Source organism: Paroedura picta, chromosome 1 (assembly GCF_049243985.1).
Source record: "Paroedura picta isolate Pp20150507F chromosome 1, Ppicta_v3.0, whole genome shotgun sequence".
Classification (NCBI taxonomy): Eukaryota; Metazoa; Chordata; class Lepidosauria; order Squamata; family Gekkonidae; genus Paroedura; species Paroedura picta.
Window position 1 is genome coordinate 15,677,001 of NC_135369.1, and position 26,521 is coordinate 15,703,521.

At 46.9% G+C, this 26,521-nt stretch overlaps 1 long non-coding RNA gene across 3 annotated transcripts; it reads left to right on the forward strand.

Moving 5' to 3' along the window:
- Positions 1-26,392, forward strand: LOC143832096 (uncharacterized). Of its 3 annotated transcripts, none has more exons than XR_013229096.1 (4): positions 1-64; positions 13,787-13,987; positions 21,124-21,205; positions 26,211-26,392. It is a non-coding gene; the product is annotated as an uncharacterized LOC143832096 (long non-coding RNA). The 3 variants fall into 3 exon arrangements; XR_013229113.1 differs by having other exon boundaries at positions 13,787-13,941; XR_013229104.1 differs by having other exon boundaries at positions 5-22.
- The last annotated feature ends 129 nt before the right edge of the window (positions 26,393-26,521 follow it).

Here is a 26,521-nt window from a genome sequence, read left to right on the forward strand (position 1 = left end):
GCAAAATGAGCTGACATCTTCGGTGAGTGATCTATCACGACTCCAAGTTCTCTCTCCTGGCCAGGTACTCCCATCAGCATGTATTTATAGTTGGGATTTTTGGATCCAATAAGCAAGGCCGGTCATTTCGCCTGGTCAGTTACTGCCGGTTTTATTATTTTATTTTATTTATTATTTGATTTATTACCTGCCACTCTCGGCACGCCGGCTCATGGCGGGTTACATAACGGTCCGATACAATAAAACCCCGAAATATAACCCCATTAAATACCCATATCCTTACAGAAAAAATCCACAATACAGTACAGTACAGATGGCGGTAAAATAGCTAAGCCGTCCCTATCCCGGAAGGCTACCAGCCAGGATGGCAAGTGAGTACGACAAATGGTCACAGTGATGATAGAACCAGTGACATCATATCTTCCTAGGGGAGCCCTCTGTTCTAGAATAGTCAAGATTTGTCATGTGCATAACTGAGCAGAATACAAAGGGTGTCCTGCAGGGGGCATCAGAGGAGTTATATATTTAGCATAGATTAGGAACTTCCTAATGATTTTCAAATGATCTCCTCCAATTGGCTTAAAAAGAGACTTACTGCTTGTCTGAGCACACTTCCTCCTGGCTTGCCTCCAGGACGGCAGTCGAACAGAACGGTTGCAGCTAACTGGAGAGTTAAGTCTCTCCTCTCCTTTTTTTATACATAGTTGTTTCTCTTCCAAAGAAAATTACGAAGATAGGTTGAGGGACTTGGGAATGTTCAGCCTGGAGAAAAGGAGGTTGAGAGGGGACATGATAGCCCTCTTTAAATATTTGAAAGGTTGTCACTTGGAGGAGGGCAGGATGCTGTTTCTGCTGGCTGCAGAGGAGAGGACATGCAATAATGGGTTTAAACTTCAAGTACAACGATATAGGCTAGATATCAGGAAAACATTTTCACAGAGTAGTTCAGCAATGGAATAGGCTGCCTCAGGAGGTGGTGAGCTCCCCCTCACTGGCAGTCTTCAAGCAAAGGTTGGATACACACTTTTCTTGGATGCTGTAGGATGCTTTGGGCTGATCCTGCGTTGAGCAGGGGGTTGGATTAGATGGCCTGTGTGGCCCCTTCCAACTCTATGATTCTATGATTCTATGATTTTATTCTTTCATGAAGTCCGGTGCTCTGCTCTCCCTGCCCATTCAAACTCTGCCAACCGTTTGGACCCTATCAACAAATATTTAGGATTACTGGCTTCAACGTGCATTACTTTGCACTTGCCCACCTGGAACTTCATTGGCCACATTGACGCCCAGCCATGACAGTTCCCTCGCAGTCCTCCCTGGTTTTCATTGCCCTGAACAGCTTAGTGTCAACCATTGTGCTGCCCTAGCTTTCAGTGTGTTTTTGCAGCTGGATTTTCCTGTGCAGAACAGGAAAATCTACTTCGGATGTGCATTGAAAGCACATTATCTAGCGTATGGGGAATGGGCCCAGGAGTAGCCGAGGGGAGAAGTCATATAGCAAACCAAGATAAAAAAACCAGAGTAGCAGAGTTCCAAAACAGGGACTCAGAGTCCAAATACCAAAATCGTAGTCCGAGAACCGAGAGCCAGGAGTCAAGAAACTGGGAGTCAGTCGAGCAGAGCTTTGCTGGAGCAAGGCTAGGACAGAAACCGGAGTCCAGGCGACCGGAAGGCTCAACGCACAGGTTGCACCCACAAGGGCATGCTGTGTCTCCCTTGCCTATTGCTCTTTGTTATTATCAAGATCTTTGCTTAGGAAGATCTTGGCTTGCTTTAGCATTCTGTGGACTCTGTTCAATGAAGCTCTCTTTGGATTTCAACTGACTGTTGGATCTCGGATGTGTCCTTATCACAGACTCTGCAGGCATGGCTCAGCCTGGTTCCTGACACCTGTCCAAACAAGCTAAACAGTTCCACCTGGGGACTCCATCCCGGTTCGTCGGATCAACCTCACCTGGGCCCTATATCCCTTGGGTCAAGTTGCCCCACCGGCATTGTCTCCGGTGTGCCGTTAAACTGTTTGGGCTGACTTGGGGTGCTGCTGCCCGTGAGGATGCGGCTAGTGCAACGGGAAAGGCGTCCACCTGGCCGGGATCCGGCTGTGCATCCCAGCCAAGGCTCAGATTGTGCTGATCACCTGCTGAAGCCTCCCCACTCAGTCCCACTTCATCCTCAGCCGAGTGGTGGCAGCAGGGATGGTGGCACAGGTGCAGCCGCCGTCTCTGGCTGTAGCACTGGCGGTGCCGTGGGCATGACAACCACCAACTAAGCCACTTCAATGCGCACTCCCAACTCCAAATCATTAATGAACGTGTCCAAAAGCAGCTGACCTAGTTCTGAGCCCTGCGGTGCCCCATGGCTTCCCATCTTCCACTCTGAAAACTGCCCGGCCATGTTCACTCTCTGTCTCCTGTTAATTAGGCAGCTTTTAATCCACCAGAGGACTTGTCCTCTTCTCCCGTGACTGCTGAGTTTATTGAGGAGCCTTTGATGAGGAACTTCTCTGTGTCCTTCTCCACATGTTTGTTCACCCCCTCAAAGAACTCGGAAAGGTTAGTGAGGCAAGATCTTTGCTGGCCGAATCCTTGCTGGTTCTCCCTCAGCCGCTTTTGTTCATCCATGTACTCACTCGTTTCATCTTTAATAACGGATTCCACCAACTTACTCGGTATCGATGTTTGACTGAACGGCCTGTGATTTCCCAGATCTCCCTTGGAACCATTTTGGCATATTTTTGTCAGGAATGCTGCAGGTTCCCATTTTAAACAGAGGCTGGAGAGCCATCTGACGGAGAGGCTGATTCTGTGAAGGCTCAAGGGGGTGGCAGGTGACAGTGGATGAGCGATAGGGATGTGAGTGTCCTGCATGGTGCAGGGGGTTGGACTAGATGACCCAGGAGGTCCCTTCCAACTCTATGATTCTTTGGTTCTACTAGAAACAAAGCCCATTGCAAGTTGGAATGCAATGGGTGCTAGGATGGGCTTTGTCAGAGACATTTGTCATTATCCCAGCTAATTGGGCCTGCTCTGGTGAGAGCCAGTTTGGTGTAGTGGTTAGGAGTGCAGCCTTCTAATCTGGCATGCCAGGTTCGATTCTGTGCTCCCCCACATGCAGCCAGCTGGGTGACCTTGGGCTGGTTACGGCACTGATAAAACTGTTCTGACCGGGCAGTGATATCAGGGCTCTCTCAGCCTCACCCACCTCACAGGGTGTCTGTTGTGGGGAGAGGAATGGGAAGGCGACTGTAAGCCGCTTTGAGCCTCCTTCGGGTAGGGAAAAGCGGCATATAAGAACCAACTCTTCTTCTTCTTCAGTAATCTCAGGGCTCTCTCAGCCTCACCTCCCTCACAGGGTGTCTGTTGTGGGGAGAGGAATGGGAAGGCGACTGTAAGCCGCTTTGAGCCTCCTTCGGGTAGGGAAAAGCGGCATATAAGAACCAACTCTTCTTCTTCTTCTTTTGCCTGCCCCGAAGCCTTTCTCCTCGCCCCCCTCCCACCTAAGTTTCGGGGTGGGTAAAGGAGCGGGCAAGCCTCCGCCCCCGCCCCCTCCCTCCCCCCGAGCAGGGCCGGCGCATCTGGGAAGAGCCTAGGGGCCAATTTGGAGGGGCCCTGCCCTTTTCTCCTCCCACCTAAGCCTTATGGCTTTATTAATACCACTCCCGCGGAGCGGTTTACAGATGAGTTCTTTCAGAAATCTTGGATGTATACCGTTTGGGTCTGGTGATCTGTCAGTGTTTCATTTGTCTGTCTATCATGGGACTTCTTCTCTCATCCCCTCAATCCAACTAAGCACCTCAAGAACTGGGTCCCAGTCTCTCTGAGCCTCCATGCACCTTTGGGATTCAGTCACAGGAGGGAGGGTGCAACCACAAAACAGATGCCCAAGGAGGCCTGGCCAACCAGAAAATGGCGGCCTCAGGAGATGGAGCCACAGACAGAGAGGAAGGCCAAGTCCAGGGGAGAAGAGGATCGTGACAAAAAACACACGGAGAAAGAGTGGGGAGGGTGAATTAAAAAACCCACTAGAGTGGCACTATTATTTTAATCTCAAAGAATATTAATTGAATCTGCGCAGCCAAACAGATCTTGCCTTGCTGGGCAAGAGCCCCACTTGGTCCCACCCACTTTCAGGGGATTCCTGCCCAAGAAGCTGGCAAGGAGAAGGAGAGAGAATAACATTTCACAGCACCAACTACCTGATCCCTGTACCTGGAGTTGCCAGGGATTGAACCTGGGGCCTCCTGCATGCCAAGCAGATGCCCTACCTCTGAGCCACAGCCCTTAATCTGCCTGGGAGAAGCACTTCAGGGTCTCAGGTGGAGGTCTTTCATATCACTTGATCCAGTTTGGTGTAGTGGTTAGGAGTGCAGACTTCTAATCTGGCAAATCGGGTCTAATTCCACACACCCCTACATGCAGCCAGCTAGGTGACCTTGGGCTCGCCACAGCACTGATAAAGCTGTTCTCACTGAGCAGTGTTATTAGGGCTTTCTCAGCCTCACCCACCTCACAAGGTGTCTGTTGTGGGGAGAGGAAAGGGAAGGAGATTGTAAGCCACTTTGAGACTCCTTTGGGTAGAGAAAAGCAGCATATAAGAACCAACTCTTCTTCTTCTTCTTCTTTTTCTTCTTCTTCTTCTTTTTCATCTTCTTCTTCTTCAGTAATATCAGGGCCCTCTCAGACCCACCTCCCTCACAGGGTGTCCGTTGTAGGGAGAGGAAAGGAAAGGCGAATGTAAGCCGCTCTGAGACTCCTTTGGGTAGAGAAAAGCGGCATATAAGAACCAACTCTTCTTCTTATTCAGTAATCTCAGGGCTCTCTCAGCCTCATCTCCCTCACAGGGTATCTGTTGTGCGGAGAGGAAGGGAAGGCAAATGTAAACCACTTTGGGTAGAGAAAAGTGGCATATAAAAACCAACCTGTCTTCTTTTTAACTGGATCTGCTGTGGATTGAACCAGGGACCTTCTGCATGCCATCAGATGCTGTAGCTCTCAGCCAGAGCTCCTGTCATCCCAGTCTCCCTTCGCAAGAGTCTGCTCCCGAGGAGGTTCGAACTACTGAGTCCTTCAAAAATGGATTCCTGAACCAAGTTCCGTGGAGAAGAAAGCTCCCAGGGAGCAGCTGTTTTCTGGCCAATTCAATATTTCCCTCCTTTTTTTTATCGATAGCATTATGCAAAGCGGCATGGGTAGGGTCATGAAAGGATCATAAAACTATCAGCAGAGAGTGATCACAATCATGCCATTTATTTGTCGTAAAACGTAACAGTAAAACCGCAACCTTTTCGGTTGGCTGGCAGGCATCTTGTGCATTTATCTCTGCATGATAAGCACCCACTTGACTGACGGCATTCCTCAGGCTGTGGTGGGGAGGAAGGATAAAAGGGGGAATGGGTGCTGTGTAAGAAGGGTGGCCCATCTACTCTAGCAGGCAGTTTCCTGCAAGGTCCCCAGAAGGCCCAAAAGCCATGCCAAAGCCTTTAGCTCCGGGTCCCCAGAAACTGGTGCACTGCCCTTGAACATGGAGGTTCAGTTTATCTATCCCAACTAATTGGGCCCCTAGTCTGTTTCTGTGAATTTGCTTAGTCACTCTTCAAAAACCTCTGAAGAGGAAGAAGAGTTGGTTATTATATCCTGCTTTTCGCTACCCGAAGGAGGCTCAAAGCGGTTTACAAGCATTTTCCCCTTCCTTTTCCCACAACAGATACCCAGTGAGGCAAAGGAGTATGAGAGAGCTTTTCATAGAACTCCTCTGTGAGAACAGCTCTGAGAGAACTGTGATTAGCCTAAGAAAAAGAAGAGTTGGTTATATTCTTATATTCCGCTTTTCTCTACCCAAAGGAATCTCAAAGAAGCTTATATTCGCCTTCCCTTTCCTCCCTTTCCTCTCCCCACAACAGACACCCTGTGATGGAGGGGAGGCTGAGAGAGCCCTGATATTACTGAAGAAGAAGACAGTTCTTATATGCCACTTTTCTCTACCCGAAGTCTCAAAGCGGCTTACAACTGCCTTCCCTTTCCTCTCTCCACAACAAACACCCTGTGAGGGAGGGGAGGCTGAGAGAGCCCTGATATTTCTGCTCAGTCAGAACAGCTTTATCAGTGCCATGGCGAGCCCAAGGTCACCCAGGTGGCTGCGTGTGGGGGAGCGTGGAATCAAACCCGATTTACCAGATTAGAAGTCCGCACTCCTAACCACTACACCAAGCCGGTCCCCCAGATTAGTAGCTGCTGCCATTAACCACTACACTAAGCTAGCTCTAGGCTGATCTTGCAGTTGGACTGGATGGCCTATCTTGTCCCTTCCGACCGATTCCCTGAGTCTATGACTCCTGCAGCCTCGGAACATACAAGGAAGAGCTCATGTGTGGCACATAATTTGGGGGGGGGGGGCGATGGTTTCCATCTCTGGCTTTATTCCCCCACCCTCCAAAGTGCTCTGAATATTTGTGGCCTGAACAGCCCAGATTTCAAGATGGGGTCCTATTGTTTTCAGTGTGAACTGAGTGAAGATTCACTTGCCCCATTGTCAACTCTGTTCTGTACATTTTGCAACTTGAGCGAGTGCCCGAGGGACTCCTTAGCACCCTTCCTCCTCCCAGCTTAGCTGCCTGTTATTTATTGACCGTGAGTGATCAATTAATAGATAGTACCCTACCCCCCTCCTTCAAACTTCCAGACAGTTTCCTGCTGACAAAAAAGAGTGACCTTCTGAACTCTGGCCAGTGCAATCACAAATGGCTTAGCTTATCTCCAGCTCTAAAATAGCTCCCTTCCCTGCACGGAGGTCTGACTTTTCAGCTGGAAACTTTCACTGTGGCCTGTGAGACTTGAATTCTCTTAGCAAAGTTGGAACTTTGGAACCCCCGGGGCAAATGGAAAGAATTCTGAAGGACCACAATTACAATGGATCTCGTGCTGACCACTGGAACTCAGTAATTTATTTATTAGGTTTCTATTCTGCCCATTCTGCAGACAAGGAGGACCTTCCACATGCACAGGGCCAACTGAAATGATTCAGCTGTGCTCTCAGAAAATGCAATCCAGGCTGTATGGCACCAGAATCCGAATCACACAGAACTGGAAGAGACCTCACAGGGCCATCCAGTCCAGCCCCCACCTTCTCTGGTACTTAAAAATCACATCCTCCTGACAGATGCTCATCCAATCTCCTCCTAAAATCTTCCAGTGAAGGAGACTCCACCATCCTCCGAGGTAGCATTTCCAGATATGAACAGTCCTCCCTGCCAGAAAAGGCTTTCTGATATTTAAGTGGAATCTCCTTTCCTGTACTTTGAACCCATTTGTCAGGTAGCCGCCAGCTCCTGCCATTTGCCTGACCTGAGTCCCTGAACCTCCTGCAAGGATTTGTCCTGAGGTTGGGTCACTCATCCCTCCTGCCTCTGTGTTCCCACGCTCTGGGCCAGGCAGGCCTCTATCATGGCCTTCCGATGTTTTGGCTGTTTCCTTCCTGTCTAGAGGAGTTAGCTGTAAACTGTACTACCCTTTGATGATAAGGACTATCCTGTGTGAAATTGAATTGTGCTCAATCAGGGTGGCGGGATTTGCCTCTATAATTGCTTTTTGATCCCTATTGCTTTCATCTTTAGCATAGCAGGAGTCTTGTGATGCCGTTTGTACTTTTCTGAATAAACTACTGAGGTTTTTTCTTTGTGGCCAAAACTATGAGTTTGCTTTTTTGGGGGGGGGAGATTTGCCATGGAACATGACACCATTGCTCTGAGTCCTTGTCTCCAAAGCTGCAGTGAACAAGTTGGCCCCCTCTTCAACATGTCTACCTTTTACATAGTTAAATACACCTGTCCTATCTCCCCTTGCCCTCCTCTTCTCCAAGCTACACATACCCAACTCTCTCAATGTCTCCTTGTAAGGCATGGAGTCCAGCCCCATAACTGTTGTAGTCACCATCCTCTGAACACGCTCCGACTTGTCAGTATCCTTCTCGAATTGTGGCACTCAGAACTGGAAACAGACTTGGAACCAGGGGATGTGTGATGGTCTGAACAGCTGCCAGAGTCCTGTCCATATCAGCCAAGGGGAACAGACTGAAGCAGTCCAGAATCGGATCCTGAGATGGCCAAGGGGCCTCCAGTTCCCTAGCTGCATCAAAGTTGCCGGATAGGTCATGGTGGAGCAACAAGATGGTGGAACAGACTTCCTCGGGTGGTGGTGGGTTCTCCATCTTTGGAAATGTTTAAACAGAGGCTGGATAGCCATCTGACGGAGAGGCTGATTCTGTGAAGGCTCAAGGGGGTGGCAGGTTACAGTGGATGATAGGGACGTGTCATGCATAGTGCAGGGGGTTGGACTAGATGACCCATGAGGTCCCTTCCAACTCTATGATTCTATGATTCTAAGATTTTCTCCTACAAAAAGCTTGCAAGACTTCGCAGTAAGTAGCTGAGCATTTTTGATTGTCTGAACACCCAATGCGTTTCAAGTAGTGCTTAGTTCTTCGCCGGAGGTATTAAGAGCCATTCAAGAAGTATAAAAAGCAGACGAGTATCTCACAACCAAGAATACGCAACACTGCAAAATATTTACAAATGTTTATAAAAGAGCACCCAGAGGCATCCCATAAGCACATATCTTATGAATCAAGGCCTCTTAAAGAGTTTCAAGGGATTTTTCCCCAAACACTGCTTCCTAGCTACACTGCTACATACTTGTAATAAGGACTTATGCCAATTCTTTCCCCATGTAAAAAAAAAAAAGATATTGGTATCAGACACTTTCTGGAATGTAAACTTATGTTACCATGCTTCTTGAAAAGAGAAAGGGAAAAACACCAGGTGTGAAATTTAGGCCTCCTACCAGGAAGTTCCCTCCTTGCACCAGCAGGGGTCACCCTCTCTAATCCCTCCTCAGCATAAGCCTCAATATATATATTTATATTTATAAAATTGCTGTTCCCGTAGATTCCACCCTCATAGCTCCTCTCCCTTGTGCCGGGCATCTTTCTGAACATGTCTCAGTGTGGCAGTTCACAAAACTTGCAAACCACTTCCCCTGCCTTGCGGCCATGCCTGATTCTGGCCCAAATGCACGTTCCCAGCCTTTGCACAGTGTTATGATGGGGGGGAAACTCATCCTACCTCTCTGTCTCTGTCTCTCTCTGTCTCTCTCTCCTTCCTGCTGTAGAGGCATTCATGGCCCTATTGGCAGAGTTTGAATATGCAAGAGAGTTCCTGTCGCATTCAAATAATAAAATGGTTTTATGAGGAAGAGAAACAAACTTTGCGATTAAGAGAGGAGAGAGAGAGTTCCAACTGTCTAACTGTAATGTTCTTCATGAGGGAAAAGGGTGGGAAGGGTGCTCAAAGGAGCAGGAAGTTAAGTATCTAATTTAGCCAGTCAGGACACAGGAGGAAAATATTTGAAAATACAAGGAAGTTCCTAGAATCACAGAGCTGGAAGGGGCCGTATAGGCCAGTGGTAGTCAACCTGTGGTCCTCCAGATGTCCATGGACTACAATTCCCATGAGCTCCTGCCAGCATTCGCTGGCAGGGGCTCATGGGAATTGTAGTCCATGGACATCTGGAGGACCGCAGGTTGACTACCCCTGGTATAGGCCATCTCAGTGTAGGATAAGGTGACCAGATTGTCCCACTTTTGGACGGACATCTGGGGGTACCTAGCAAATTGTACTTATGCTGAAATTTAAAAAATATATGTATTACAATACTATTTTTGCGTTCTATGCAATCTATGAACATTTTTGTTGCTCCATGTAGACCAGATTTTTAATCAAGAACCCCCCCGGTCAATGGCGTCCCGCTTTACCAATGTTAAAATCTGGTCACCTTAGTGTAGGATCACTGAGAGCCAGTGTGGTGTAGTAGTTAAGAATGCCGATTTCTAATCTGGTGAGCCTGGAATCATCATCCCCAAATCCAGGGGACATTTTAGCCCATCCCTGAAATGCCGTCTCTCAGGCTGCAGTGTTGGCCAGCAAACATTCATTCATTTCTGGTGAGGAGATTACATCTGCAGAGGAATTATCAACAATAAGGTATTGACCCATTTCTTTCCCCCTCCTGGGGGTGCCTGAGAGCAGGATTAATGCAAAGGACGTTAAGGATTAATGGGAAGGACGCCACAACCCTACAGATCCCCCGTCACTCTGCCAGGATGTTTCCCAAAGGGTGGGCACCTTGACCATTCATGCGGTTTGAAGCAGGCTGTGATGCACCCAAACAGATAGGCGCCCAAAGGGAGATGCATAGGACCTAGTAATCCCTAGTGGGAGGGGGCACTCCTGAAGGAGAAGGTGGGAGAGGCCTGGGGGAGGGGGGATATCCAGGGAATTGCTACTGTGGGGTGGTAGGTGACTTTCCTCCAGGCCAGGCTGGATTCTGGAGATTTTTGTTGTGGGGAGATCACTTGGAGTCCCTGTGGGTGGGCAGCTAGTGAGTTCCTGCATTGTGCAGGGGGTTGGACTAGATGACCCTGGAGGTCCCGTCCAACTCTTTGATTCTAAGGGAAGAATTCCAAAGGGCAGTTAGCGAGAGAAGGAGTTGGGAGCTCACAGAATCACAGAGTTGGCCATCTAGTCCAACCTCCTGCTCAACGCAGGATCAGCCCAAAGAGAGAAAGACATGCTATTGGAGAGAGGTCTGAGGTGGTTTGGTGGAAGAGAGAGGATGTAAGAGATCCTCTGGGTTAAACAAGGTTGCATGTCTCAGAATGACAGGGGAACCGCAGCTGCCTCAGCGCTCACAGGCAATGCAGGCGTCTCCTGGGCTTAAGGCAGCCTTTCTCGACTTTTTTTTACCATTGAGAAACCCCGGACACATTATTCAGGCTTCAAGAAACCCCAGAAGTGGTGCAATCATACAGAAGTTGGGAAGGATAGTTGTGGACACATCCATGGGGGGCCCCTCCCCTTCCCACCCCCTCCAGCCCACGATTGGCCGTTTTGGGAGGGGACGGCAGGTCGACATGACCATATATGGTCATATCACCTGATAAATATTTAACACATTTTTAAAAATATGAAAAAATTAATTAACTCCCACCCATTCTGGAAACCCTTCCAAGGCCGTCAAGAAGCCCTGGTTGAGAAAGCCTAGCTTAAGGCGAGCCAATCCCTGACAGAACAGACAGTCGAAGCTGAACACTCATATATGCTTCTTAGTGAAATAAGGACACCATGTGTTTTATATGTCTTATATGAAGTAACAGCCTGCACCAAGATTGATGAACTGATTTCTAAACCTTTATGTTGAACATTTTAATGACTCTCTTATTACCAAGTTAAAGTGGCGGGTCACGAAAGTTCCCTTCTCCCCAGAGACAATAGCATGCAGTGACAGGAGTGAAAATTGCACACAAATATATTTTGAAAAAAATATCTCTCCTAAGTAGGGAAACCGTCACAACTTGGTGGTAGCGGTGGGATCAAATAATACTCAGTAATGAAAGAGTAGCTGAACAATGTTACTTTGGCAAGACAATTCCTGTCAGAGATGGCGCCACCTGCAAATAAGACGCAGAAGGCACAGGGTGACAGGAAAATTCATAGGCAGAAGAAACAACTCCTGAGGGAATTTCAAGTCGGGAGGCTGAAGTCCTCAAAATGAAAATAGCTCTAGCCCAGATTGAGGCAGATAAAAAGAAGGAAGCAAAAATACCAGCACAGAACAACACAGCTCTTTTAGAACAACCAAACAGAGAGAAACAGACCTATCCAATGGCAATATAATAAATATATTCATAAAAGAAAGAAAAGTGTCCTTTTTTTGTAGTTTTCCTTATCTCTTTATTCTGTAGGACTTCTGTCAAAACGTAATCCAGGTAATATCCGCGTTCAGTGAGATTCTTTCATCAGTGACAAGTCCTCTGAGTCTTCAGTATTTTTATCAATTTTATAAATATTGAGAATTTAAACCATATATATATAATAATGAGCCTTCGGGGAGGGCAGTATATAAATCTAAATAATATAATATAATATAATATAATATAATATAATATAATATAATATAATATAATATAATATAATATAATATAATATAATATAATATAATATAATATAATATAATATAATATAATATAATATAATATAATATAATAGTGGCCACAGAGTCACATAGGTCTGTATTGACACGTATTGACATACTTGTATTGCGATTTATACGCATTATATGAAGCAACAGTCTGAAACAAGTGCTATGCCCTTATTTCTAACCCTTTCTGTTGAACAGTTCAATAAACCTTTCCTTAACAAGTTAAAGTTGAGAGTCACAAAAGCTTCTTTATTCCAAGAGATTGTAGCATCCAGTGACCTTAGTGAGAATTTCACACGAACGTATTGAGAAATATATCGTTCCTAAACACTGACAATGTTACCCGGGCCAAAACCCAAATTCCCACAATCTTCTCCTGGGCAAATGACAACAAAGATGCAATTCAGTTAGGAGAAGTGCAGAGTTCTATCTGTGGGTCACACAAATAAGAAGCATGTGTACTGTATGGGGGACACACTTCTGGGTAGCAGTGTGTGTGAACAAGATCTTGGGGTAGTTGTGGACTGTAACAGCCAGTTTGGTGTAGTGGTTAGGAGTGCGGACTTCTAATCTGGCATGCCGGGGATCGATTCTGCGCTCCCCCACATGCAACTAGGGCTCGCCACAGCACTGATAATGCTGTTTTGACTGAGCAGTAATCTCAGGGCTCTCTCAGCCTCACCCACCTCACAGGGTGTCTGTTGTGGGGAGAGGAAAGGGAAGGTGACTGTAAGCCACTTTGAGACTCCTTTGGGTAGAGAAAAGCGGTATATAAGAAGAACCAACTCTTCTTCTTCCAAGCTAAATACAAGTAGACAATGTAAAGAAGGCAAACGTAGTCTCAGGCTGTGTCCACAGAGGCATCACATCAAAATTGCAAGATGTCATAGTCCCAGAGGAATGGGAAGGCGACTGTAAGCCGCTTTGAGCCTCCTTTGGGTAGGGAAAAGCGGCATATAAGAACCAACTCTTCTTCTTCTTCTTCTTCTTCTTCTTCTTCTTCTTCTTCTTCTTCTTCTTCTTCTTCTTCTTCTTCTGTATACCCCCTTGGTCAGACCACACCTGGAGTCCTCTGTGCAGGACTGAAGGCCTCACTTCAAAAAGGACATGAACAAACACCCATGGCTAGACTGCTTACATTTTCTCCTCTGTTTGAAAACATGCTTTAAAATAACTCTCCCATCTTTTACAAGGTGTTGGTTTCCTCACATTTCTCAGGTTTCTTTCTCACACATCTTTAGGCTAGTCTTTTTTTTTTTTTTTTTTAAAGACTGGAAATCAGTAACTGCACTTAAATTGAACCCTTCTCTGCTAGGGTTCCCAACTCTGTGCTGGAATATTTTTGGAGACCTGAGCGTGGAGCCTGCGGGGGTGAGGTTTGGGAGCGGAGGAAGTCATACACTATCTACAGCAGTCATTTTTTCCAGGGGAACTGATCTTTATAACCTGGAGATCAGTTATAATTCTGGGAGATCTCCAGATCTCACCTGGAGGTTGGCAACCTCACTGCCATCCCCATTGGCCTTTAGAACCCCCCAATACTTGTAGACTTTGGAGTGGGGGAATCGGAATCCCATCTGGTGCTTTTCCTGCGTAGTCCTTTTCCTGTTATTTCCATTTATTCTGTTAACATTCTAAATCACCAGCCATCCGTCTCTTCCACAGATGTGCTGCAAATCAACAGCCTTACAGAAATTCCGGTGTTTTTTCTCCCCCATTCACTCACATCTTTCATTTCTCTCTCACTTTCCTTGCAGTTCGTTTTCACAAGTTAAAGGATTGCCGCTCCATGAACTTGGACACCTTATCTACGGTTTTCTAGCTGCCTGCCCCGACTTCCCCTTCCCGTTCTAGATTTACGATGTTTCTGTCCGTTTCATCACAGATTTTGCACGGTTCCCCTCATCTCTCCGTTTGTATGATTTGATTGTTGTTCCAGAAAGACAACTGCATTTGTGGTATCTGTATGCTCCATTTTTCAACTCCCAGGCATATGGGGTGGGTAATTCCAGGTTGTGAAATCCCTGGAAGCTTGCGGGTGGGGACTAAAGAAGGTGCAGAGGGGAGATGCCTTGGGCATTATAATCCCATACAGCCCACTCTGCAGAACTGCTCATTTTTGCTCCAGGGGAAATGATCCCTGACGTCTGGAGATGAGTCCCAGCAGGAGATCTCCAGAACGGGGTATGATTCCCCACTCTGCTCCAAATGCAGGCAGTTCAGTGACCTTGGGCCAGTCATGGTTCTCTTAGAGCTGTTCTCTCAGAGCAGTTCCCTTAGAGCTCTCTCAGCCCCTGCTACCTCACATGGTCTGTTGTGGGGAGAGGAAGGGAAAGGTGTTTCTAAGTCACTTTGGGGATCCTTTGGGTAATGAAAAGTGGACTGCAAAAAAAAACAGCTCTTCTTTTTCTCTCTTGGATCCATTGCTTCCTTACCACCTTGTTGAGGGAACTGCCTTAAATGGGATGGGCTTGGCCCTGCCTCTTCCCCAGACCCTGGTCCCCTAGAGCAGCCCTTCTCAACCCCTTTTTGGCCATGGCCCTTTTAGGAGCTCTTCCCAGGTTCAAGGGCTCCCTGTGATCAGCTGGCTGCTTGCACAGTGAGCTAGGCTGAAAAAGGCCTAAACTAAGAGTGAGTCAGCTATATTCAATATACCTTGTCTTGTAGAGACACAAGACAGATTCCTAGAAATTTGACCATTTGTTTCTTGAATGCATTAATTCAAGCATACACCAAGGAATGGATAACATGATTTCTTTCCCTTTTCCTTGATAAACATCGAATTTGTAGTTAATCGTAACACCCTACGTAACAAACAGGAGGTATTTCACTGGTTCAGTTTCCAGGGTCCCCCATAAAACCTTCCGGCTCCCCTTCTTACTGTTTTGTTTATTTATTTGTTGGATTTCTAGTCTGCCACTCTCCACAGACTCGAGGCTGGTTACAATACATATAAACCCCCCATAACCCCATATGACCAGGATGTGGCCCCCTTCAAATGGGCCATGGTCCCCAGGGGCCTATATGGCTCCCATTGAGAATCTTTGCCCTAGATCAGGGGTAGTCAAACTGCGGCCCTCCAGGTGTCCATGGACTACAATTCCCAGGAGCCCCTGCCAGCGAATGCTTGTTGCTTTGTAGCGAATGCTGGCAGGGGCTTCTGGGAATTGTAGTCCATGGATATCTGGGGGGCCGCAGTTTGACTACCCCTGCCCTAGATGGTCTATTCCAGAGGGGGTAAACTGTGGCTCTCCAGTTGTCTATGTACTACAATTTCCATAAGCCCCTGCCAGCACGTACATATCACACATATGCACAGTGTCCACACAGAGAGGCTTTCCTTCGGTCCGGGAAAGGTTTACAGAAAGGTAAAGATTATTCCCGAGAGATGACTGAAGATGGCGCCGTGCTAGCCCGCTCCATGATGGGCTCCCGAGCTTTAGAAAGGTGTAGAAGGGCCAGAGAATCTTTGTTTTGATTTGTATAAGGGGGTTTTATACTGTAATTTCATCGTTTTATCTGTAAGCAACAATGAGATGGTACTCCCAAGAGTGGCATTATAGAAATATATATGAATGAATGAATGAATGAATGAATGAATGAATGAATGAATGAATGAATGAATGAATGAGAGTTGGAAGGGGCCATACAGGCCATCGAGTCCAACCCCCTGCTCAATGCAGGATCAGCCCTAAGCATCCTAAAGCATCCAAGAATGAATGAATGAATGAATGAATGAATGAATGAATGAAACAAACAAACAGAAATTGCTGCTCCTGTTTCCGGCTCCATATAAATTAATAGCCACTTTGATTAATGGCCATGCACTTCTATATATTTTTAACAGGGGGAATAATGATATTTTATGTATTTTATGTGGGGTTTTAATATTGTGTAACCCCCCGTGAGACAGCTTTGCTGATAGCAGTGGGCAATAAATATAATATGCTATGGGGAACAATTTTTTAAATGGTATCCTGTACGCATATTTGTATTTGAATTTTTCTATTTGAATTTTTATATTGTTTTACTGTTTGGGGGGAATTTTATTGATACTGGTGTGAACCTCTGCAAGCCAGTCTCCGGGAGCGGCGGTATAGAAATACAACAATAAATAAATAAATAAATAAATAAATAAATAAATAAATAAATAAATAAATAAAGAAAGAAAGAAAGAAAGAAAGAAAGAAAGAAAGAAAGAAAGAAAGAAAGAAAGAATACGCAGTGACAGTGAATTCTGTCCATCACAGTATAGACCCAGGATATTTATTGGCACCTCTGCACAGTTGAGACTTTATTCAACCCTCCTATGGATGGGCAGGTTGTAGTTGTGAAATTTCCTGCATTCTGCAGGGGGTTGGTCTAGATGATCCTGGAGTTCCCTTCCAGCTCTAATTATGTGATCTGGAAGTTTTGCCACTTATATACCCTAAAACAAAAGAGAGGTTAGCAGGAGCTATGGGTTAGCAGGAGCGTTTTAAAAGCAGAGTCACCATTAGGAGAGGACCCTGCCATTTTGCAGACCTGGATCTGAATCAACATCCTCCCTTATTTCCTTTTCTTATTTGAAAACGTAGCAATTCCCAGGGCTTCCAGCATCTTGAATTCTTGGCAGAAGTTGCCGTCTAATTATACCTGGGCCAAGAAGAGGCTTATCATTTCTTTTGATGGGCTGCAAAAGCACAGTGCCTAGGATGGCCAAAGACAATTGTCTATTATTGCACAATCTGTGTGCAACTGATTGGTGCCGTGTTGCTAATGGATAAAGATGACCCAAGAGGACCCTTAGAGCAAATTTCATCAGAGATTCCCTTCGAACATTTACCTGGGTATGACTCGAAGGGGGACAAACAATGGTGTGTTTTACAAAGAAACATCTTAATTGGTGCCACTTGAATAGCGTTGGAAGTATTTTTTTTTTAATGAACAAATCCAAAAGGAATTATTGTTAGCTTCTTCATCTTCTTTTTTTTTTGGGTAATCATCAGTTTTTTGCTGTTGTTTTTTGGACTGGAGAAAATGTTCGGTGTATTTCACACAATATCATTCAATTGTTCCGTGGGGTATAAGGGGAGTGCTGCTTACCATTTGCTTCCATAAGACAGAAAAGGGACAATCTAAATATACCCTGGTCTAAATACTTCCAGTTAAGGAACAATCCCGCAGCAAAGATTCTTTTCCTCCTACACCGTTTTGTTTCTTCTTCTTCCTAAGTAGAGGGAGCAAATTCTAACCCAGCTGATTTCAGTGGATGTAGATGGGGGGGGGGGGGAGGGACACGATGGAGGCTGGAGATGAAGCGATGTCACTTCCGGCTTGAACAGGAAGTGACATCAACACTTTGCACCGTCATGGTGACGCTCTGGAATGAGGGCAAAAACTGTATGGTCAAAATGGCTTCCAGCTGGGTGACCTTAGGCCAGGCACAGTTCTTACAGAGCTTTCCTAGACTCACTTACCTCACAGGGTATCTGTTGTGAGGAAAAGAAAAGTAGATAACTGCAAACTGCTTGGAGACTTCTTTGTGTAGTAAAAAGCAGGGTAGAAAAAAAAAACAGCTTTTCTCCTCCTTCTACCATAGAGATTTTGCCCAAATATCAGAGCATTGCCGTGATGTCACCAGCATGATGATGTCAGTCCCGATACAGAAGTGATGTCATCACATGCAGCCTGGGCCTCCCTCCTGTTTGTCCCACACCTCCAGCAAGGGGCTGACAGCTCTAATGGAGATGGGTGTAAACTCCGCTCTGGACGACACCGTAAAATTTGAAAACGTGTTGTTTTGTAGTAATGACTTTCCGAGTGCTAGCCAGGGCCAACTCTGCCAGGCTCCAGATAGGTCCCTTGTAACAAGCCTATATTTACCAGGCAGCCTCTGAGTCTTGTGATTGGATGGAATGTTAAATCAGAGGGGACAGGGGGAGGCCAATCCCTACCAAGTAGGGATGCCAGTCCCCAGGTAGACCTGGGGATCCCCCAAAATTATAGCTCATCTCCAGGTGACAGAGATCAGTTCCCCTGGGGAAAAGGGCTGCTTGGGAGGGTGGGACTCCATAGCATTGTACTCCACTGGCTTGGTCGGGTCTGTACCAGATTCTCCTCTGTTTCAAGAGGTACGTCCTTCATTGGGAGGGGCAGAGCTCTTCCAAAATGCAGCGTTGAGCTGAGAGGGGTAGAAAAGAATAATTATCAGTGAGTCCCATTTTAGGAACTACCCCAGGCTGGATACCACCTGGGGTGAAGCTAGCATTTGGTCTTTGGTTGATTAAATACCATTGGAACAGGGGGCCTAACGAACCAGGAGTAAGACAAATGATCATGAAACATAATAAACCTGTCAGCAGACAAGGCCTCAGAAGGAAACAAGCCATTTATCATTACATTCCAACTGGTTTGTAACAGGGAAGCCCAAGGGGTGCTGTGTTAAACTGTTTGCTAATGAACTGACTGCAGTTGGGTCTGGACGACAAACACATCTGAAGCCGAAGCAAGCTGGGAGGCAACGTCAGAAGAAGGTCTTGACCTCTGTGCCCTCTTGGTCGGCCCTCCAGGGCAACTGGTTGGGCATGGTGTGAAACTCTTAGGTTCAAGAAGATGGTCTGTTGGTCTTTAGTTGTGTATTTCCTGCATTCTCCAGGGGATTGGACTAGATGACCCTGGAGGTACCTTCCAACTCTATGATCCTATGATTCTGATCCAACAGGGCTGTTTGTATGTTCTGGGTCACATAAGAAACATTGCAACCTGGCCAGTCTTATGACTGCATGAAATGCCTCTAATTTCTGGAAGGATAGGATAGGCATCGTTTGTGGGACATCACCAAATGGAAGAGAAGCCATGTTGGATCAAGTCGCACAGCCCAAAATTGAGGTGCCACCAGGAGGTGCACCAGCAGAGCCAGCACTCCACAAGCACTCCCGAGGTTGTCCCTCAAACACCTAAAACATAAGAGAACATAAGAAAACTCATGTTGGATCAGGCCAATGGCCCATCCAGTTGAGCCTATTGGTGGAAACCTAGGAGCAATTAAGAGGTCCACCAGTGGGGCCAGAACTCCAGGAATCATCCTACTGTTGCCCACCGAGCACTAAGAACACACAGCATCAGTGCCTTGGACATAAGAATGTAAGAGAAGCCATGTTAGATCAGGTCATCAGCCCATCTAGTACAACACTTTGTCATACGGTGGCCAGCACCCAGGTGCCATCAAGAGGTCCACCAGAACTCCAGAAGTCTGCTGCCCCCAAGTACCAAGAATACAGGGCATCCCTAAGAACACTGAATAAATCTCCAAAAGCAATGCCCAGCCATCAAACAGAGAGATCAAGATCTCTTGACTGAATTTCCAAAGATAGGTCCATCTCCTGCCAAAGCAGTATAACCCCCAGTGTGACCCAGCTGTGCCCATCTGTTTTCCTGCAACTCGAAAATGAGTAAATTAATGTGAGAGAAAAACACAGCCTCAGACTGGCACTTGAGGTTCAACTCCGTCTCTGTCTGTCTCTGTCTGTCTCTGTCTCTGTCTCTGTCTCTGTCTCTGTCTCTGTCTCTGTCTCTGTCTCTGTCTCTGTCTCTGTCTCTGTCTCTGTCTCTGTCTCTCTTTGTCTCTGTCTCTGTCTCTCTGTCTGTCTGTTTCTCTCTCTCTCACACACACACACACAAGTTTTTTCTAACTTGAATCCATTTGACTGGAGGGGATTTGACAAAACTCGAATAATCCGAATTGCTGCTTTGTTGAATCAACTTGAGTTAGGCCCGATTCGAGCTCTCCAAATCGATTTGACGAACTGGCTCCATTGGTGCTGTTAAAGTCAACGGGAAATCTAGCTGTGTTTTTGCGGTGGTCTGTAACTCGGGTAGCTAGACAATTCCCAGGCGGCTTGGCCACTATCCATGTGAAGCCTTGACTTCAGCTGGCCCATTCTGTTGTTTGCGCCTTCCTTCCTTTAATTGCTAATTGGTATTTGCTAATAAATGATCTCAGGGGAGTGGTGATACTGAAGTAGGGGAACACACGCCACACCTCAAGAAGGAAAATAATGACTCTGGTTCATTTTCCCTGGCCAGAGGCCATAACAAACGTTATTTGGACAAGGTATGTTAACAGCAAAGCTCTACGATAAAATCCTGATGACGCTTTTCCAGTTCCAGTTTACAATTCTCCATCTCAATAAAGGGGGAACAGTTAACTATCTCCAAGGTCACTTCTTCTAATGTCCTACTTCAGGTCCTTGGACCAAGAAGGTCTGGGATGCAGGTGCAGGCATAGACTGCTCCCCACTTTTCTGCCCCTTTCTCATTTCTCCATAGGAGTGCATGGAGCTGAAGTGCCCATTAATTTATATGGAGCCGGAAACAGGAGCAGCAGTTTTTGTTCCATCCATCCACCCACCCACCCACCCACCCATTCACCCATCCATCCATCCACCCATCCATCCACCCACCCACCCACCCACCCACCCATCCATCCATCCATCCATCCATCCATCCATCCATCCATTCATTCATTCATTCATTCATTCATTCATTCATTCATTCATTCATTCATATATATTTCTATATTGCCACTCTCGGGAGTACCGTCTCATTGTGGTTTACAGATAAAACGAAATTACACTATAAAACCCCTTAAAACCCTTAAATAAAACAAAACAAACGGATAGCTTCATAGTCAGATTCTCTGGCCCTTCTACACCATTCTAAAGCTCAGCCCTGTAGTTCCAGCCTATGGGTCCTTACTGATGTCCTAAGCCACGGGCAGTCAACCTGTGGTCCTCCAGATGTTCATGGACTACAATTCCCACGAGCCCCTGCCAGCAAACGCTGGCAGGGGCTCATGGGAATTATAGTCCATGAACATCTGGAGGACCACAGGTTGACTGCCCCTGTCCTAAGCAATGGGAGCTGGAGGTCCTGATATTTAACAAAAATAGGGCAGGATCCACAGTTTGAATTCTACCTGACTCCTTGCAAAATGGGAGCCAGTGTTTCCTCATCCAATTTTTGAAAAGAGGGAATATGTTTGTATTTCTCTTTGCATTCTTGGTGACATCCTTTTGAGCATATTGTAATTTCTGAACATGATTTCTCACAGATACGGCCTCACCTGCTGGAGCAGCGGCAAAATGGGAGATTCCACTGGTGGCCTCGTTCTGAAGTAGGGTTACCAGCTTCAGGTTGGGAAATACTTGGAGACTTTGGGGGTGGAGTCTAAGGAGGGTGGAGTTTGGGGAGGGGAGGGACTTCAGTGGGGTATGATGCCAGAGTCCACCTTCCAAGGTGGCCATTTTCTCCAGGGGAACTGGAAATCTTTGTAGCCTGGAGGTCTTTGTAAGCCCAGGCAATGTTTAGCCATCACCTGGGGGTTGATAACTCTAAGAGGTCTCTTTGCTCGGTTTCTTGAGCTCTGGATTACTGGTATCCCAGATGCCCTGATTCCTAGGAAATGTAGCTTTTCTGAGATGCTAATACAGGGAGATAGGGAGTCCGTCCTTAGCTCAAATTATGATCCAGACAGAAACGGCTCTTGGGGAGATGACGCTACCCTCAATTCATCTTACAGCTGAGTGTTTCAAGTTAGTATTTCTAAATTGCAGCTGGAAGCATGGTGCAGGCCGAGAAACATTATTTTTTATCTAGGTCATTAGCAAATATTGACCTAATTAAGTGGATGGGGCAATCTAAAGGTTATTCGAGGATTCAGGAACAACCTCACGCTGGTTTCTGGCCGCTTGGAATCTAGCCATTCACCCGGGTGTTCAGTGGCTGCAGGAAGTCACAGGAAGGCCTCAGGAACCAGGAAAAGTCAAGATGGAGAGGCAGAGATGCTCTGTATACTTGGTGCTTGGGGGAGGGGGCACAGTGGGAGGGCTTCTGGAGTTCTGGTCGCGCTGGTGGGCCTCCTGATGGCCCCTGGGTTTTGACCACTGGGTGATACAGAGCAGGCGTAGTCAACCTGTGGTCCTCCAGATGCCCATGGACTACAATTCCCATGAGCCCCTGCCAGCAAATGCTGGCAGGGGCTCGTGGGAATTGTAGTCCATGGGCATCTGGAGGACCACAGGTTGACTACCCCTGATACAGAGCACTGGATTGGATGGGCCATTGGCCAGATCCAAAATGGCTTCTCCCAGCCAATGATGGGCCTGGAGGGGGTAGGAAGGGGAGGGACCCCGGCCATTTCAACCTTTGCTGGGCCGGTCTCCTCTCACTTCCAGGGGGCGTGGCAGGGAGGTGTGGCCAGCGGACATCCCTTCCTGGAACCCGGAAGCCTGAAAATTATCTCAGCACACCTCCACACTCAAAAGGTGGGAAACGGCTGATGTAGACCCCAAAGTATTCCACAGCAGATACCTCTGGCAATAGTACAGTGCTCGTCAGTCACAGCAAGAGGGAGTCTGAGTCGTTCCCACATGGGCTGTAAATAATAGGAGATGAAAAGGGGAGGAAATGAGATCCTTCTTGTTGTGCAAGTACGCAAACCTGTGAATTGCAGGAGCTCTTTTAATTAGGCAGAAGCGACCGAGATCAACACAACACCCGCTGTCTATTGAAGAACGCAGAGGCCGCAGACATTTGCGGGTGAAGTCGCCACCCCTTTAAAACGACGCGAAGCTGAGGTGTATCAAAATGTGCCAATGCTTCTACACCCGGAGAGTAATTAACTCATTGAATTCGCTGGCATGGGAAGTGGTGGCAGCGACCTGCACAGACATCTTAATGAAGGGACTGGAGAAACATCTGGAGAAGTGGTCTGTCAGTGGCTCTTTGCCGCAAGATCTAGATCAGTGGTTCTCAGCCTGGGGGTCGGGACCCCTTTGGGGGTCAAACAACCCTTTCACAGGGGTCACGGCAGGGCGAGCATCCCTTCCCTCCAAGGGGGTCCCAAAGTGGCCAACATCACTCCTCTTCCATTCCATCCACACAACAGCCTTGCGGGGTAGATCGAGGTAGAGCGTTTGTCTGTCTGGAGCAGCGGAAAAGAGTGAGATCAGCATGGTGGGACAAGAGGCAGAACTGAACTGAGAAACCCTGGAAAAAAAAACAGTGTATATCCAATAGTGAACAATGGATCTTCACGTCATTGGTCAGTTTCGGTTTAATTTCTGTAGAAGAACCCTTGCATAGTTTTATGGCTGGGGGTCACCACAACAGGAGGAACTGTATCAAAGGGTCGCGGCATTAGGAAGGTTGAGAACCACTCTCCTAGAACCACAGGCTCTGTCTGGGGCAGGGATGCTCAGCAGTTTGGGGGCCTGGGGGTGGCAGTGGGAGAACTTATGGAGTTCTTGCTCGGCTGGTGAACCTCCTAAAAGCACCTGGGGTTTGGTCAGTGTGCAACACAGAGTGTTAGATTAGATTGGATGGGTCATTGGCCTGATCCAACATGACTTCTCTTAAGTTCTTAGGTTTACCCTCCGCTGTGTAATGGGACCACTCTAGAACTCCCCAGTTTTGTTCCGATTGTGGCTATTTCTGTATGGTGTAGTGCAGGGGTAGTCAAACTGCGGCCCTCCAGATGTCCATGGACTACAATTCCCAGGAGCCCTTGCCAGCATTCGCTGGCGAATGCTGGCAAGGGCTCCTGGGAATTGTAGTCCATGGACATCTGGAGGGCCGCAGTTTGACTACCCCTGGTGTAGTGGCTAAGAGCGGTGGCCTCTAATCTGGAGAACCAGTTTGATTCCTCACTCCTCCTCCAGATGCAGCCAGCTGGCTGACCTCGAGTCATTCACAGATCTCTCAGAGCTCTCTCAGCCCCACCTACCTCACAGGGGGTCTGTTGTGGGGAGAGGAAGGGAATACCACTGCAAGCCACTGAGGCTTCTTTAGGTACTGAAAAGTGGGGTGTAAAAACCACCTCTTCTTCTTCTTTGTGTTCCACTCCTATCATCTTTAGTCAAATGTGTTTAATCATTTCGTACATTTCGCAGTTCTTGTTGCCAATGGATACTGTGGGCACCAGGGGAAAAAAACCCTTTTTTTGGCAGGGAGGTTCTTGTGTACATCCAGGTCTGTTATCCCCAAGTGGGTGTTGAATCCACAGGTTCGAAGGAAGCCAGGACCACTGGGAGTTCAACCCGCTCCTTATTGTGACCCCCCATGAAGCAACATGTTGCACCAAGAGTCAAAACTGAACCAAACCCCCTCCCCCGAAATCCCCAACTTATAGACACACACAGATAACTGGATCTTCCTGACAGTGCATGCTATTGGTCAGTTTCACTTTAAACTGACTGGATCCTGCAGTTGGGATCTAGCCGCGCCGTGCAGATGTACGATCTGAAATTGGAATTAATTCAAAATTGAAATTGAAATTAATTCAAAAGACATTCCGTCTAAACATCCGGAAGAAGTTCCTGACAGTCAGAGCGGTTCCTCAGTGGAACAGGCTTCCTCGGGAGGTGGTGGGTTCTCCGTCTTTGGAGATTTTTAAACAGAGGCTGGAGAGCCATCTGGCGGAAAGGCTGATTCTGTGAAGGCTCAAGGGGTGGCAGGTGACAGGGGATGAGCGATAGGGTTGTGAGTGTCCTGCATAGTGCAGGGGGTTGGACTAGATGACCCATGAGATCCCTTCCAACTTTAGGATTTTATGATTCTATGATTCTGTGATCATGACTTGGACCTCTGGCTCAGTCCTTGGCAGGTCTACAGACACAACAGAAGACACTACCAGTCCTTGGCAAAAAGTTTAAGTCCCAAAATATTGAGTTCTGAGAGTACAGAATTCACCAATGGGACTATAAAATAAAGAAGAGATCACACAGAGATTCCTCAAATGAGAACTGGAAGGATTCGTTTGTGTGTTATTTTTTCAAATGGGGGAGCTCTGAATTTTTCTTATTTGTTATAAATCATGTTAGATAAACCATGACTCCAAAATGGAGACTCCAAAACCACAATATAGCGGAATTGTAGACCTGTGGATCAACAAACTGTTTTCCACCTGGTTTTCACCAGTTGGCTACTCAGATCGCAGTTCCTGCCATTTACAAGGTATCTCTAGTTTGATTTTGAAGATAAAGAACTCATTCTAGGATTGGGTGGTCACACACTCTGCAAACCCCGCATTGCCTGAGACACACTACGTTTTCTGGCAGATATCCCCAGTAAACCGCTGCCCATAATTGGTCTCCATTTTTATGTATCCTTTATACCGATAGTGTTAGACTGTAGCATTAAAAAGGTAAAGGTATCCCCTGTGCAAGCACCGGGTCATGTCTGACCCTTGGGGTGACGCCCTCCAGCGTTTTCATGGCAGACTCAATACGGGGTGGTTTGCCAGTGCCTTCCCCAGTCATTACCGTTTACCCCCCAGCAAGCTGGGTACTCATTTTACCGACCTCGGAAGGATGGAAGGCTGAGTCAACCTTGAGCCGGCTGCTGGGATCGAACTCCCAGCCTCATGGGTGGAGCTTTCAGACTGCATGTCTGCTGCCTTACCACTCTGCGTCACAAGAGGCCCGTGACTGTGGCATTATCCGTTATAAAATTATACAAGCAATGGGGCGAGTTGACAAAATTTTCTCCCTCGCGTGAAATACTGAAAATTGAGGGCATCCCATGAAATAGTAGATGGACAGTAGATTCAGGTCAGACACTGTGAGGGATTAAAATGTGGCATTCGCTTCCTGAGGATGTAGGAATGGCCACGGACACAGACAGCTTTAAAAGGGGATTAGATAGATTCATGATGGATAAGTGTATTATTGGCAGCTAGCCATGATGACTAAAGGGAACCTCCATATTCAGAGGGACCAATCCTCTGATTCCAGATGTCTTGGCTTCTATGGTCAGTTGTTGGCCTTCCAGAGGAACTAGTTGGCCACTATGTTAGAGCAGTTAGAGCAGTTTCTCAGTGGAACAGGCTTCCTCGGGAGGTGGTGGATTCTCCATCTTTGGAGATTTTTAAACAGAGGCTGGATAGCCATCTGACGGAGAGGCTGATTCTGTGAAGGCTCAAGGGGGTGGCAGGTTACAGTGGATGAGCGATAGGGATGTGAGTGCCCTGCATAGTGCAGGGGGTTGGACTAGATGACCCAGGAGGTCCCTTCCAGCTCTACGATTCTCTATGATTCTATTCTATGAGACAGGATGCTGGGCTACAAGGACTATTGGTCTGATCCAGCAGGGCTCTTCTGATGTTCTTCAGCATTCAATATTTCCCCCAATATTTTTTAGGAATCATCTCTCCAAGGAGAGAAGAGGATGCATCTTTTTCCTGAGAGCAGCGTGGCATTGTGATTAAGAGAGCTAGACTAGATACTCAAATGGGGCTGCTTGCCTCGTGTGCCAACACCCAGCGACGGCAACAACAGAAGATTCCCAGGAGAGACAGCACTTTATTTCAATAAAGGGGAACTTGGCAGCAACAACTCAAGAATTTTATTGCTAAGGCACTAGCAGCAAATTTTTCTACAATGTAATAAACAGAAATGTTTTGCAGGTATCTTTGTATTACGGTAGTCAAACTGCGGCCCTCCAGATGTCCA